General features: G+C 52.4%; 1 protein-coding gene across 5 annotated transcripts in view; it reads right to left on the bottom strand.

Annotated features, from left to right (window-relative positions):
- The window catches only part of LOC140473196 (adenylate cyclase type 2-like), a 106,973-nt gene that overhangs the window by 31,423 nt on the left and 63,312 nt on the right, over nt 1-12,238 (bottom strand). Inside the window, exon 1 of one of the 5 annotated variants that reach the window (XM_072567573.1) lies at nt 8,987-9,074. The exons of the other annotated variants lie outside the window; for them this stretch is intronic. The gene's annotated coding sequence lies outside the window, so the exon portion shown is untranslated. Of the gene's footprint in view, nt 1-8,986; nt 9,075-12,238 lie in introns of those variants that run through there. 5 annotated transcript variants of the gene reach the window in all.

Genomic DNA, 12,238 nt, shown 5'->3' with positions numbered 1-12,238 from the left:
TGTGTGTGTGAGAGAGAGAGAGAGGGACAGTGTGTGTGTGTGTGTGAGAGAGGGACAGTGTGTGTGTGAGAGAGAGAGGGACAGTGTGTGTGTGTGAGAGAGAGAGAGAGGGACAGTGTGTGTGTGTGTGTGAGAGAGGGACAGTGTGTGTGTGAGAGAGAGGGACAGTGTGTGTGTGTGAGAGAGAGGGACAGTGTGTGTGTGAGAGAGAGGGACAGTGTGTGTGTGTGAGAGAGAGAGGGACAGTGTGTGTGTGTGTGTGAGAGAGGGACAGTGTGTGTGTGTGAGAGAGAGGGACAGTGTGTGTGTGTGAGAGAGAGAGGGACAGTGTGTGTGTGTGAGAGAGAGAGGGACAGTGTGTGTGAGAGAGAGAGAGGGACAGTGTGTGTGTGTGTGTGAGAGAGGGACAGTGTGTGTGTGTGAGAGAGAGAGGGACAGTGTGTGTGTGTGTGAGAGAGAGGGACAGTGTGTGTGTGTGAGAGAGAGGGACAGTGTGTGTGTGTGAGAGAGAGAGAGAGGGACAGTGTGTGTGTGTGTGTGAGAGAGGGACAGTGTGTGTGTGAGAGAGAGAGGGACAGTGTGTGTGTGTGAGAGAGAGAGAGAGGGACAGTGTGTGTGTGTGTGTGAGAGAGGGACAGTGTGTGTGTGTGAGAGAGAGAGGGACAGTGTGTGTGTGTGAGAGAGAGAGAGAGGGACAGTGTGTGTGTGTGTGTGAGAGAGGGACAGTGTGTGTGTGTGAGAGAGAGAGGGACAGTGTGTGTGTGTGAGAGAGAGGGACAGTGTGTGTGTGTGAGAGAGGGACAGTGTGTGTGTGTGAGAGAGAGGGACAGTGTGTGTGTGTGAGAGAGAGGGACAGTGTGTGTGTGTGAGAGAGAGAGAGAGGGACAGTGTGTGTGTGTGTGTGAGAGAGGGACAGTGTGTGTGTGTGAGAGAGAGGGACAGTGTGTGTGTGTGAGAGAGGGACAGTGTGTGTGTGTGTGAGAGAGGGACAGTGTGTGTGTGTGAGAGAGAGGGACAGTGTGTGTGTGTGAGAGAGAGGGACAGTGTGAGTGTGTGAGAGAGAGAGAGAGGGACAGTGTGTGTGTGTGTGAGAGAGGGACAGTGTGTGTGAGAGAGAGAGGGACAGTGTGTGTATTTGTGAGAGAGGGACAGTGTGTGTGTGTGTGAGAGAGAGGGACAGTGTGTGTGTGTGAGAGAGAGAGAGGGACAGTGTGTGTGTGAGAGAGGGAGAGGGACAGTGTGTGTGTGAGAGAGAGAGAGAGGGACAGTGTGTGTGTGAGAGAGGGAGAGGGACAGTGTGTGTGAGAGAGAGAGGGACAGTGTGTGTGTGTGTGTGAGAGAGGGACAGTGTGTGTGAGAGAGAGAGGGACAGTGTTTGTATTTGTGAGAGAGGGACAGTGTGTGTGTGTGTGAGAGAGAGGGACAGTGTGTGTGTGTGAGAGGGACAGTGTGTGTGTGTGTGAGAGGGGCAGTGTGTGTGTGTGAGAGAGAGGGACAGTGTGTGTGTGAGAGAGAGAGAGGGACAGTGTGTGTGAGAGAGAGAGGGACAGTGTGTGTGTGTGAGAGAGAGGGACAGTGTGTGTGTGTGAGAGAGAGGGACAGTGTGTGTGTGAGAGAGAGGGACAGTGTGTGTGAGAGATAGAGGGACAGTGTGTGTGTGAGAGAGAGAGGGACAGTGTGTGTGTGAGAGAGAGAGGGACAGTGTGTGTGTGAGAGAGAGAGGGACAGTGTGTGTGTGAGAGAGGGACAGTGTGTGAGAGAGAGAGGGACAGTGTGTGTGTGAGAGAGAGGGACAGTGTGTGTGTGAGAGAGAGAGGTACAGTGTGTGTGTGAGAGAGAGAGGGACAGTGTGTGTGTGAGAGAGAGGGACAGTGTGTGTGTGAGAGAGAGAGGTACAGTGTGTGTGTGAGAGAGAGAGGGACAGTGTGTGTGAGAGAGAGGGACAGTGTGTGTGTGAGAGAGAGAGGGACAGTGTGTGTGTGAGAGAGAGAGGGACAGTGTGTGTGTGAGAGAGAGAGAGAGAGAGAGACAGTGTGTGTGTGTGAGAGAGGGACAGTGTGTGTGTGTGAGAGAGGGTCAGTGTGTGTGTGTGAGAGAGAGGGACAGTGTGTGTGTGAGAGAGAGAGGGACAGTGTGTGTGTGTGTGAGAGAGGGACAGTGTGTGTGAGAGAGGGACAGTGTGTGTGTGTGTGAGAGAGAGGGACAGTGTGTGTGTGTGAGAGAGAGAGAGGGACAGTGTGTGTGTGTGAGAGAGAGAGGGACAGTGTGTGTGTGTGAGAGAGAGGGAGAGAGAGACAGTGTGTGTGAGAGAGGGACAGTGTGTGTGTGTGAGAGAGGGTCAGTGTGTGTGTGTGAGAGAGAGGGACAGTGTGTGTGTGAGAGAGAGAGGGTCAGTGTGTGTGTGTGAGAGAGAGGGACAGTGTGTGTGTGAGAGAGAGAGGTACAGTGTGTGTGTGAGAGAGAGGGACAGTGTGTGTGTGTGTGAGAGAGAGACAGTGTGTGTGTGAGAGAGAGAGGGACAGTGTGTGTGTGTGTGTGAGAGAGAGAGAGGGACAGAGTGTGTGAGAGAGAGAGGGACAGAGTGTGTGAGAGAGAGAGAGGGACAGTGTGTGTGTGTGTGTGTGTGTGTGTGAGAGGGACAGTGTGTGTGTGTGAGAGAGAGAGGGACTGTGTGTGTGTGAGAGAGGGACAGTGTGTGTGTGAGAGAGAGGGACAGTGTGTGTGTGAGAGAGAGAGGGACAGTGTGTGTGTGAGAGAGAGGGACAGTGTTTGTGTGAGAGAGAGAGGGACTGTGTGTGTGTGTGTGTATGAGAGAGGGACAGTGTGTGTGTGTGAGAGAGAGGGACAGTGTGTGTGTGAGAGAGAGGGACAGTGTGTGTGTGAGAGAGAGGGACAGTGTGTGTGTGAGAGAGAGAGGGACAGCGTGTGTCTGAGAGAGAGAGGGACAGTGTGTGTGTGTGAGAGAGAGGGACAGTGTGTGTGTGTGTGTGAGAGAGAGAGGGACTGTGTGTGTGTGAGAGAGGGACAGTGTGTGTGTGAGAGAGAGAGGGACAGTGTGTGTGTGTGAGAGAGAGAGAGAGAGAGAGGGAGAGTGTGTGTGTGAGAGAGGGACAGTGTGTGTGTCTGTGATAGAGAGGGATAGTGTGTGTGTGAGAGAGAGAGAGAGGGACAGTGTGTGTGTGTGAGAGAGAGGGACAGCGTGTGTCTGAGAGAGAGAGGGACAGTGTGTGTGTGTGTGTGTGTGTGAGAGGGACAGTGTGTGTGTGTGAGAGAGAGAGGGACAGTGTGTGTGTGTGAGAGAGGGACAGTGTGTGTGTGAGAGAGAGGGACAGTGTGTGTGTGAGAGAGAGAGGGACAGTGTGTGTGTGAGAGAGAGGGACAGTATGTGTGTGAGAGAGAGAGGGACAGTGTGTGTGTGAGAGAGGGACAGTGTGTGTGTCTGTGAGAGAGAGGGATAGTGTGTGTGTGAGAGAGAGAGAGGGATAGTGTGTGTGTGAGAGAGAGAGAGGGACAGTGTGTGTGTGTGAGAGAGAGGGACAGTGTGTGTGTGTGAGAGAGGGACAGTGTGTGCGTGAGAGAGAGAGAGGGGCAGTGTGTGTGTGAGAGAGAGAGAGTGACAGTGTGTGTGTGTGAGAGAGGGACAGTGTGTGTGTGTGTGTGTGTGAGAGAGAGGGACAGTGTGTGTGTGTGAGAGGGACAGTGTGTGTGAGAGAGAGAGAGGGACAGTGTGTGTGTGTGAGAGAGAGAGAGAGAGAGGGAGAGTGTGTGTGTGAGAGAGGGACAGTGTGTGTGAGAGAGAGAGAGGGACAGTGTGTGTGTCTGTGATAGAGAGGGATAGTGTGTGTGTGTGAGAGAGAGAGGGACAGTGTGTGTGTGTGAGAGAGAGGGACAGTGTGTGTGTGTGAGAGAGAGAGGGACAGTGTGTGTGTGTGAGAGAGAGGGATAGTGTGTGTGTGTGTGAGAGAGAGACGGACAGTGTGTGTGTGAGAGAGAGGGACAGTGTGTGTGTCTGTGATAGAGAGGGATAGTGTGTGTGTGTGAGAGAGAGAGGGACAGTGTGTGTGTGTGAGAGAGAGGGACAGTGTGTGTGTGTGTGAGAGAGAGGGACAGTGTGTGTGTGTGTGAGAGAGAGAGGGATAGTGTGTGTGTGTGAGAGAGAGAGAGGGACAGTGTGTGTGTGTGTGAGTGAGAGAGAGAGGGACAGTGTGTGTGTGTGAGTGAGAGAGAGAGCGACAGTGTGTGTTAGAGGGACAGTGTGTGTGTGTGAGAGAGAGAGGGACAGTGTGTGTGTGTGAGAGAGAGGGACAGTGTGTGTGTGTGAGAGAGAGAGAGAGGGACAGTGTGTGTGTTAGAGGGACAGTGTGTGTGTGAGAGAGAGAGAGAGGGACAGTGTGTGTGTGTGAGAGAGAGGGACAGTGTGTATGTGTGAGAGAGAGGGACAGTGTGTGTGTGAGAGAGAGAGAGGGACAGTGTGTGTGTGTGTGTGAGAGAGGGACAGTGTGTGTGTGTGAGAGAGAGAGAGGGACTGTGTGTGTGTGAGAGAGAGAGAGGGACAGTGTGTGTGTGAGAGAGAGAGGGACAGTGTGTGTGTGAGAGAGAGAGAGGGACAGTGTGTGTGTGTGTGAGAGAGAGGGACAGTGTGTGTGTGTGAGAGAGAGAGGGAGGGACAGTGTGTGTGTGTGAGAGAGAGAGGGAGGGACAGTGTGTGTGTGTGTGAGAGAGAGAGAGGGACAGTGTGTGTGTGAGAGAGAGAGAGGGACAGTGTGTGTGTGTGTGAGAGAGAGGGACAGTGTGTGTGTGTGAGAGAGAGAGAGGGACAGTGTGTGTGTGTGTGAGAGAGAGAGAGGGACTGTGTGTGTGTGTGAGAGAGAGGGAGGGACAGTGTGTGTGTGTGTGAGAGAGAGAGAGGGACAGTGTGTGTGTGTGAGAGAGAGGGACAGTGTGTGTGTGTGTGTGAGAGAGAGGGATAGTGTGTGTGTGTGAGAGAGAGAGAGGGACAGTGTGTGTGTGTGTGAGTGAGAGAGAGAGGGACAGTGTGTGTGTGTGTGTGAGTGAGAGAGAGAGGGACAGTGTGTGTGTTAGAGGGACAGTGTGTGTGTGTGAGAGAGAGAGAGGGACAGTGTGTGTGTGTGAGAGAGAGGGACAGTGTGTGTGTGAGAGAGAGAGAGAGGGACAGTGTGTGTGTTAGAGGGACAGTGTGTGTGTGAGAGAGAGAGAGAGAGGGACAGTGTGTGTGTGTGAGAGAGAGGGACAGTGTGTATGTGTGAGAGAGAGGGACAGTGTGTGTGTGAGAGAGAGAGAGGGACAGTGTGTGTGTGAGAGAGAGAGAGGGACAGTGTGTGTGTGTGTGAGAGAGAGAGGGACAGTGTGTGTGTGAGAGAGAGAGAGAGGGACAGTGTGTGTGTGTGTGAGAGAGAGGGACAGTGTGTGTGTGTGAGAGAGAGAGGGAGGGACAGTGTGTGTGTGTGAGAGAGAGAGAGAGGGACAGTGTGTGTGTGAGAGAGAGAGAGGGACTGTGTGTGAGAGAGAGAGAAGGGACAGTGTGTGTGTGTGAGAGAGAGAGGGACAGTGTGTGTGTGTGTGAGAGAGAGGGAGGGACAGTGTGTGTGAGAGAGAGAGAGGGACAGTGTGTGTGTGAGAGAGAGGGACAGTGTGTGTGTGAGAGAGAGAGGGACAGTGTGTGTGTGAGAGAGAGGGACAGTGTTTGTGTGAGAGAGAGAGGGACTGTGTGTGTGTGTGTATGAGAGAGGGACAGTGTGTGTGTGTGAGAGAGAGGGACAGTGTGTGTGAGAGAGAGAGGGACAGTGTGTGTGTGAGAGAGAGGGACAGTGTGTGTGTGAGAGAGAGAGGGACAGCGTGTGTCTGAGAGAGAGAGGGACAGTGTGTGTGTGTGAGAGAGAGGGACAGTGTGTGTGTGTGTGTGTGTGTGTGTGAGAGGGACAGTGTGTGTGTGTGAGAGAGAGAGGGACTGTGTGTGTGTGAGAGAGGGACAGTGTGTGTGTGAGAGAGAGAGGGACAGTGTGTGTGTGTGAGAGAGAGAGAGAGAGAGGGAGAGTGTGTGTGTGAGAGAGGGACAGTGTGTGTGTCTGTGATAGAGAGGGATAGTGTGTGTGTGAGAGAGAGAGAGAGGGACAGTGTGTGTGTGTGAGAGAGAGGGACAGCGTGTGTCTGAGAGAGAGAGGGACAGTGTGTGTGTGTGTGTGTGTGTGAGAGGGACAGTGTGTGTGTGTGAGAGAGAGAGGGACAGTGTGTGTGTGTGAGAGAGGGACAGTGTGTGTGTGAGAGAGAGGGACAGTGTGTGTGTGAGAGAGAGAGGGACAGTGTGTGTGTGAGAGAGAGGGACAGTATGTGTGTGAGAGAGAGAGGGACAGTGTGTGTGTGAGAGAGGGACAGTGTGTGTGTCTGTGAGAGAGAGGGATAGTGTGTGTGTGAGAGAGAGAGAGGGATAGTGTGTGTGTGAGAGAGAGAGAGGGACAGTGTGTGTGTGAGAGAGAGGGACAGTGTGTGTGTGTGAGAGAGGGACAGTGTGTGCGTGAGAGAGAGAGAGGGGCAGTGTGTGTGTGAGAGAGAGAGAGGGACAGTGTGTGTGTGTGAGAGAGGGACAGTGTGTGTGTGTGTGTGTGTGAGAGAGAGGGACAGTGTGTGTGTGTGAGAGAGGGACAGTGTGTGTGAGAGAGAGAGAGGGACAGTGTGTGTGTGAGAGAGAGAGAGAGAGAGAGGGAGAGTGTGTGTGTGAGAGAGGGACAGTGTGTGTGAGAGAGAGAGAGGGACAGTGTGTGTGTCTGTGATAGAGAGGGATAGTGTGTGTGTGTGAGAGAGAGAGGGACAGTGTGTGTGTGTGAGAGAGAGGGACAGTGTGTGTGTGTGTGTGTGTGAGAGAGAGGGATAGTGTGTGTGTGTGTGAGAGAGAGACGGACAGTGTGTGTGTGAGAGAGAGGGACAGTGTGTGTGTCTGTGATAGAGAGGGATAGTGTGTGTGTGTGAGAGAGAGAGGGACAGTGTGTGTGTGTGAGAGAGAGGGACAGTGTGTGTGTGTGTGAGAGAGAGGGACAGTGTGTGTGTGTGTGAGAGAGAGAGGGATAGTGTGTGTGTGTGAGAGAGAGAGAGGGACAGTGTGTGTGTGTGTGAGTGAGAGAGAGAGGGACAGTGTGTGTGTGTGAGTGAGAGAGAGAGCGACAGTGTGTGTTAGAGGGACAGTGTGTGTGTGTGAGAGAGAGAGGGACAGTGTGTGTGTGTGAGAGAGAGGGACAGTGTGTGTGTGTGAGAGAGAGAGAGAGGGACAGTGTGTGTGTTAGAGGGACAGTGTGTGTGTGAGAGAGAGAGAGAGGGACAGTGTGTGTGTGTGAGAGAGAGGGACAGTGTGTATGTGTGAGAGAGAGGGACAGTGTGTGTGTGAGAGAGAGAGAGGGACAGTGTGTGTGTGTGAGAGAGAGAGGGACAGTGTGTGTGTGTGTGAGAGAGAGAGGGACTGTGTGTGTGTGAGAGAGAGAGAGGGACAGTGTGTGTGTGAGAGAGAGAGGGACAGTGTGTGTGTGAGAGAGAGAGAGGGACAGTGTGTGTGTGTGTGAGAGAGAGGGACAGTGTGTGTGTGTGAGAGAGAGAGGGAGGGACAGTGTGTGTGTGTGAGAGAGAGAGGGAGGGACAGTGTGTGTGTGTGTGAGAGAGAGAGAGGGACAGTGTGTGTGTGAGAGAGAGAGAGGGACAGTGTGTGTGTGTGTGAGAGAGAGGGAGGGACAGTGTGTGTGTGTGTGAGAGAGAGAGAGGGACAGTGTGTGTGTGTGAGAGAGAGGGACAGTGTGTGTGTGTGAGAGAGAGGGATAGTGTGTGTGTGTGAGAGAGAGAGAGGGACAGTGTGTGTGTGTGTGAGAGAGAGGGACAGTGTGTGTGTGTGAGAGAGAGAGAGGGACAGTGTGTGTGTGAGAGAGAGAGAGGGACAGTGTGTGTGTGTGTGAGAGAGAGGGAGGGACAGTGTGTGTGTGTGTGAGAGAGAGAGAGGGACAGTGTGTGTGTGTGAGAGAGAGGGACAGTGTGTGTGTGTGTGTGTGAGAGAGAGGGATAGTGTGTGTGTGTGTGAGAGAGAGAGGGACAGTGTGTGTGTGTGTGAGTGAGAGAGAGAGGGACAGTGTGTGTGTGTGTGTGAGTGAGAGAGAGAGGGACAGTGTGTGTGTTAGAGGGACAGTGTGTGTGTGTGAGAGAGAGAGAGGGACAGTGTGTGTGTGTGAGAGAGAGGGACAGTGTGTGTGTGAGAGAGAGAGAGAGGGACAGTGTGTGTGTTAGAGGGACAGTGTGTGTGTGAGAGAGAGAGAGAGAGGGACAGTGTGTGTGTGTGAGAGAGAGGGACAGTGTGTATGTGTGAGAGAGAGGGACAGTGTGTGTGTGAGAGAGAGAGAGGGACAGTGTGTGTGTGAGAGAGAGAGAGGGACAGTGTGTGTGTGTGTGAGAGAGAGAGGGACAGTGTGTGTGTGAGAGAGAGAGGTACAGTGTGTGTGTGAGAGAGAGAGAGAGGGACAGTGTGTGTGTGTGTGAGAGAGAGGGACAGTGTGTGTGTGTGAGAGAGAGAGGGAGGGACAGTGTGTGTGTGTGAGAGAGAGAGAGAGGGACAGTGTGTGTGTGAGAGAGAGAGAGGGACTGTGTGTGAGAGAGAGAGAAGGGACAGTGTGTGTGTGTGAGAGAGAGAGGGACAGTGTGTGTGTGTGTGAGAGAGAGGGAGGGACAGTGTGTGTGTGAGAGAGAGAGGGACTGTGTGTGTGTGTGTGTGAGAGAGAGAGGGACAGTGTGTGTGTGAGAGAGGGACAGCGTGTGTGTGTGAGAGAGAGAGGGACTGTGTGTGTGTGTGTGTGAGAGAGAGAGGGACAGTGTGTGTGTGTGAGAGAGAGAGGGACAGTGTGTGTGAGAGAGAGAGGGACACTGTGTGAGTGTGTGTGTGTGTGAGTCTGTGTCCCCTGTCCCTGAGGTTTCCCTCACAGTTCGGACTCTGTGACCTTACCCTGAGTGTAATCCTCCGCACCGTCTCTCCCCCTGAGGCTTCCTGAATCTGAGATCACACTCGCAGTGTCCTGCCGCTCTCCCTGAGAGCCTGCCTCACACTGTTACCCCCCCCCCTGGAATGTGTGGAGAGAATGGATGGCAGTGAACAGACAGAGGAAACAGCATTAAAACCCATCAGATCCTGACCGAGATTTCACCGGCTGGGTGTGGAGAGAATGTTTCCTGTTCTGGGTGAGGCAAGTTGCTGTTTAAACACGAGGGGGATGACATTTCAACCAGACAGGAGCAAACACTCTCTCTCTGGCTCTATCCCTCTCTCTCTTTCTGTCTCTGTCTCTCTCTCTCTCTGTCTCACTCTCTCTCTGTCTCTCTCGCTCTCTCTGTCTCACTCTCTCTGTCTCACTCTCTCTCTGTCTCTCTCTCTCTATCTCACTCTCTCTCTGTCTCTGTCTCTCTCTCTCTCTCTCTCATGGGGATGGCCTTAACTGGGATCTTGGATTCATGTCACAGTATCAGGGACCCCACTACACGATACACTGTCTCACACACACACGCACATGTACACACAGACTCTCTCTCATACACACGCTCTCTCTCGTATACATACACACACATGCACAGACACACTCTCACACGCACAAACACACGCACACGCACACACACACACACACACACACAGAGTCAGGGACACACACATATATATCCACACATGCGCACACACTCACCCTCTTACACATTCACACAGACCCTCTCTCATGCACACGCTCTCTCTCTCACACATATCCTCATACACACGTGCACGCAAGCACACACACCTCACACTCACCCCCCTCACACTAACTCACACACACACCCCTCACACTCACACACCCCTCACACTCACTCACACACACACCCCTCACACTCACTCACACACACACCCCTCACACTCACACACCCCCCCTCACACTCACTCACACTCACACACCCTCACACTCATTCACACACCCCCCTCACACTCACTCACACTCACACACCCTCACACTCATTCACACACCCCCCTCACACTCACACACCCCCCTCACACTCACTCACTCACACACACACCCCTCACACTCACTCAGAAACACACCCCTCACACTCACTGAGAAACACACCCTCACACTCACACACACACACCCTCACACTCACACACACACCCCTCACACACACACACCTTCACACTCACTCACACATACCCCTCACACTCACTCACACACACCCCTCACACTCACACACACACACCCCTCACACTCTCACAAACACACCCCTCACACTCACACATACACACTCACCTCACAGTCACACACACACCCCTCACACTCACTCACACACACACACACACACCCACACACACTCTACCAGGTTTATGCCCTGTCACACTCACATGCACACTTGACCAAACACACACTCACTCACCCTCGCACACTCACATGCCGATGCTCACACTCTCTCTCTCTCTCTCTCTCTCTCTCATGCCCCCCCCCCCCACACACACACATATAAGTCGATGGGGTGATTTTGCCTTTGGGGAATGACTCTTGTGGATCCACTCTATGACAATTTACGGAATATTTTGTAAATTCCGACTTGGGAAATACACCCAGTCTGACTCAAGCCTGGGACACAGACAGACTCTATCCTCACACCTTGAATGCGTTGTCCGAGCAGATAGCTCCCTTTCCTTGGTAAAACCTGAAGTGACCTCGAAAAGGTGGCTCGAAGGAAGTTGTGAGATGCGCAAAATACAGAACTGAAAACTACAAACACATTCTAAACACCGAGACACCGCACAACAATCTGGGATTGTTCAAAATATCGCGACAAAAGCAGAACGTGTCACGTTCTTCAATCAATTCTGTGTCCGAAAATCCTGTCCCACTAGCTCCCCGAAGGTGGATCAGCGCTCCGAAAGCTAGTATTCCCAAATAAACCTGAGGGATTATAACCTGGCTCAGTGGGAATTTTAACCTGATGGAGGAACAGCGCTCCGAAAGCTGGTGTTCCCAAATAAACCTGTCGGATTATAACCTGGGTCTGTGGGAATTTTAACCTGATGGTGGAACAGCACTCCGAAAGCGAGTGTTCCCAAATAAACCTGTCGGATTATAACCTGGGTCTGTGGGAATTTTAACCTGATGGTGGAACAGCGCTCCGAAAGCTAGTGTTCCCAAATAAACCTGAGGGATTATAACCTGGCTCGGTGGGAATTTTAACCTGAGGGCGGAACAGCGCTCCGAAAGCTAGTGTTCCCAAATAAACCGGAGGGATTATAACCTGGCACTGTGGGAATTTTAACCTGATGGTGGAACAGCGCTCCGAAACCTAGTGTTCCCAAATACACCTGTCGGATTATAACCTGGCACTGTGGGAATTTTAACCTGATGGTGGAACAGCGCTCCGAAAGCTAGTGTTCCCAAATAAACCTGAGGGATTATAACCTGGCACAGTGGGAATTTTAACCTGATGGTGGAACAGCACTCCGAAAGCTAGTGTTCCCAAATAAACCTGAGGGATTATAACCTGGCACAGTGGGAATTTTAACCTGATGGGGGAACAGCGCTCCGAAAGCGAGTGTTCCCAAATAAACCTGTCGGATTATAACCTGGCACTGTGGGAATTTTATCCTGATGGAGGAACAGCGCTCCGAAAGATAGTGTTCCCAAATAAACCTGTCGGATTATAACCTGGATCTGTGGGAAATTTTACGTGATGGTGGAACAGCGCTCCGAAAGCTGGTGTTCCCAAACAAACCTGAGGGATTATAACCTGGCTCTGTGGGAATTTTAACCTGATGGTGGAACAGCGCTCCGAAAGATAGTGTTCCCAAATAAACCTGAGGGATTATAACCTGGCTCAGTGGGAATTTTAACCTGATGGGGGAACAGCGCTCCGAAAGCGAGTGTTCCCAAATAAACCTGTCGGATTATAACCTGGCGCTGTGGGAATTTTAACCTGATGGGGGAACAGCGCTCCGAAAGCGAGTGTTCCCAAATAAACCTGTCGGATTATAACCTGGCACTGTGGGAATTTTATCCTGATGGAGGAACAGCGCTCCGAAAGATAGTGTTCCCAAATAAACCTGAGGGATTATAACCTGGATCTGTGGGAATTTTAACGTGATGGTGGAACAGCGCTCCGAAGGCTGGTGTTCCCAAATAAACCTGAGGGATTATAACCTGGCACTGTGGGAATTTTAACCTGAAGGCGGAACAGCGCTCCGAAAGCTAGT

Source organism: Chiloscyllium punctatum, unplaced genomic scaffold (assembly GCF_047496795.1).
Source record: "Chiloscyllium punctatum isolate Juve2018m unplaced genomic scaffold, sChiPun1.3 scaffold_546, whole genome shotgun sequence".
NCBI classification, from domain to species: domain Eukaryota; kingdom Metazoa; phylum Chordata; class Chondrichthyes; order Orectolobiformes; family Hemiscylliidae; genus Chiloscyllium; species Chiloscyllium punctatum.
The sequence above is the reverse complement of the archived record's forward strand: the minus strand, read 5'-3'. Positions and strand labels throughout refer to the sequence as shown.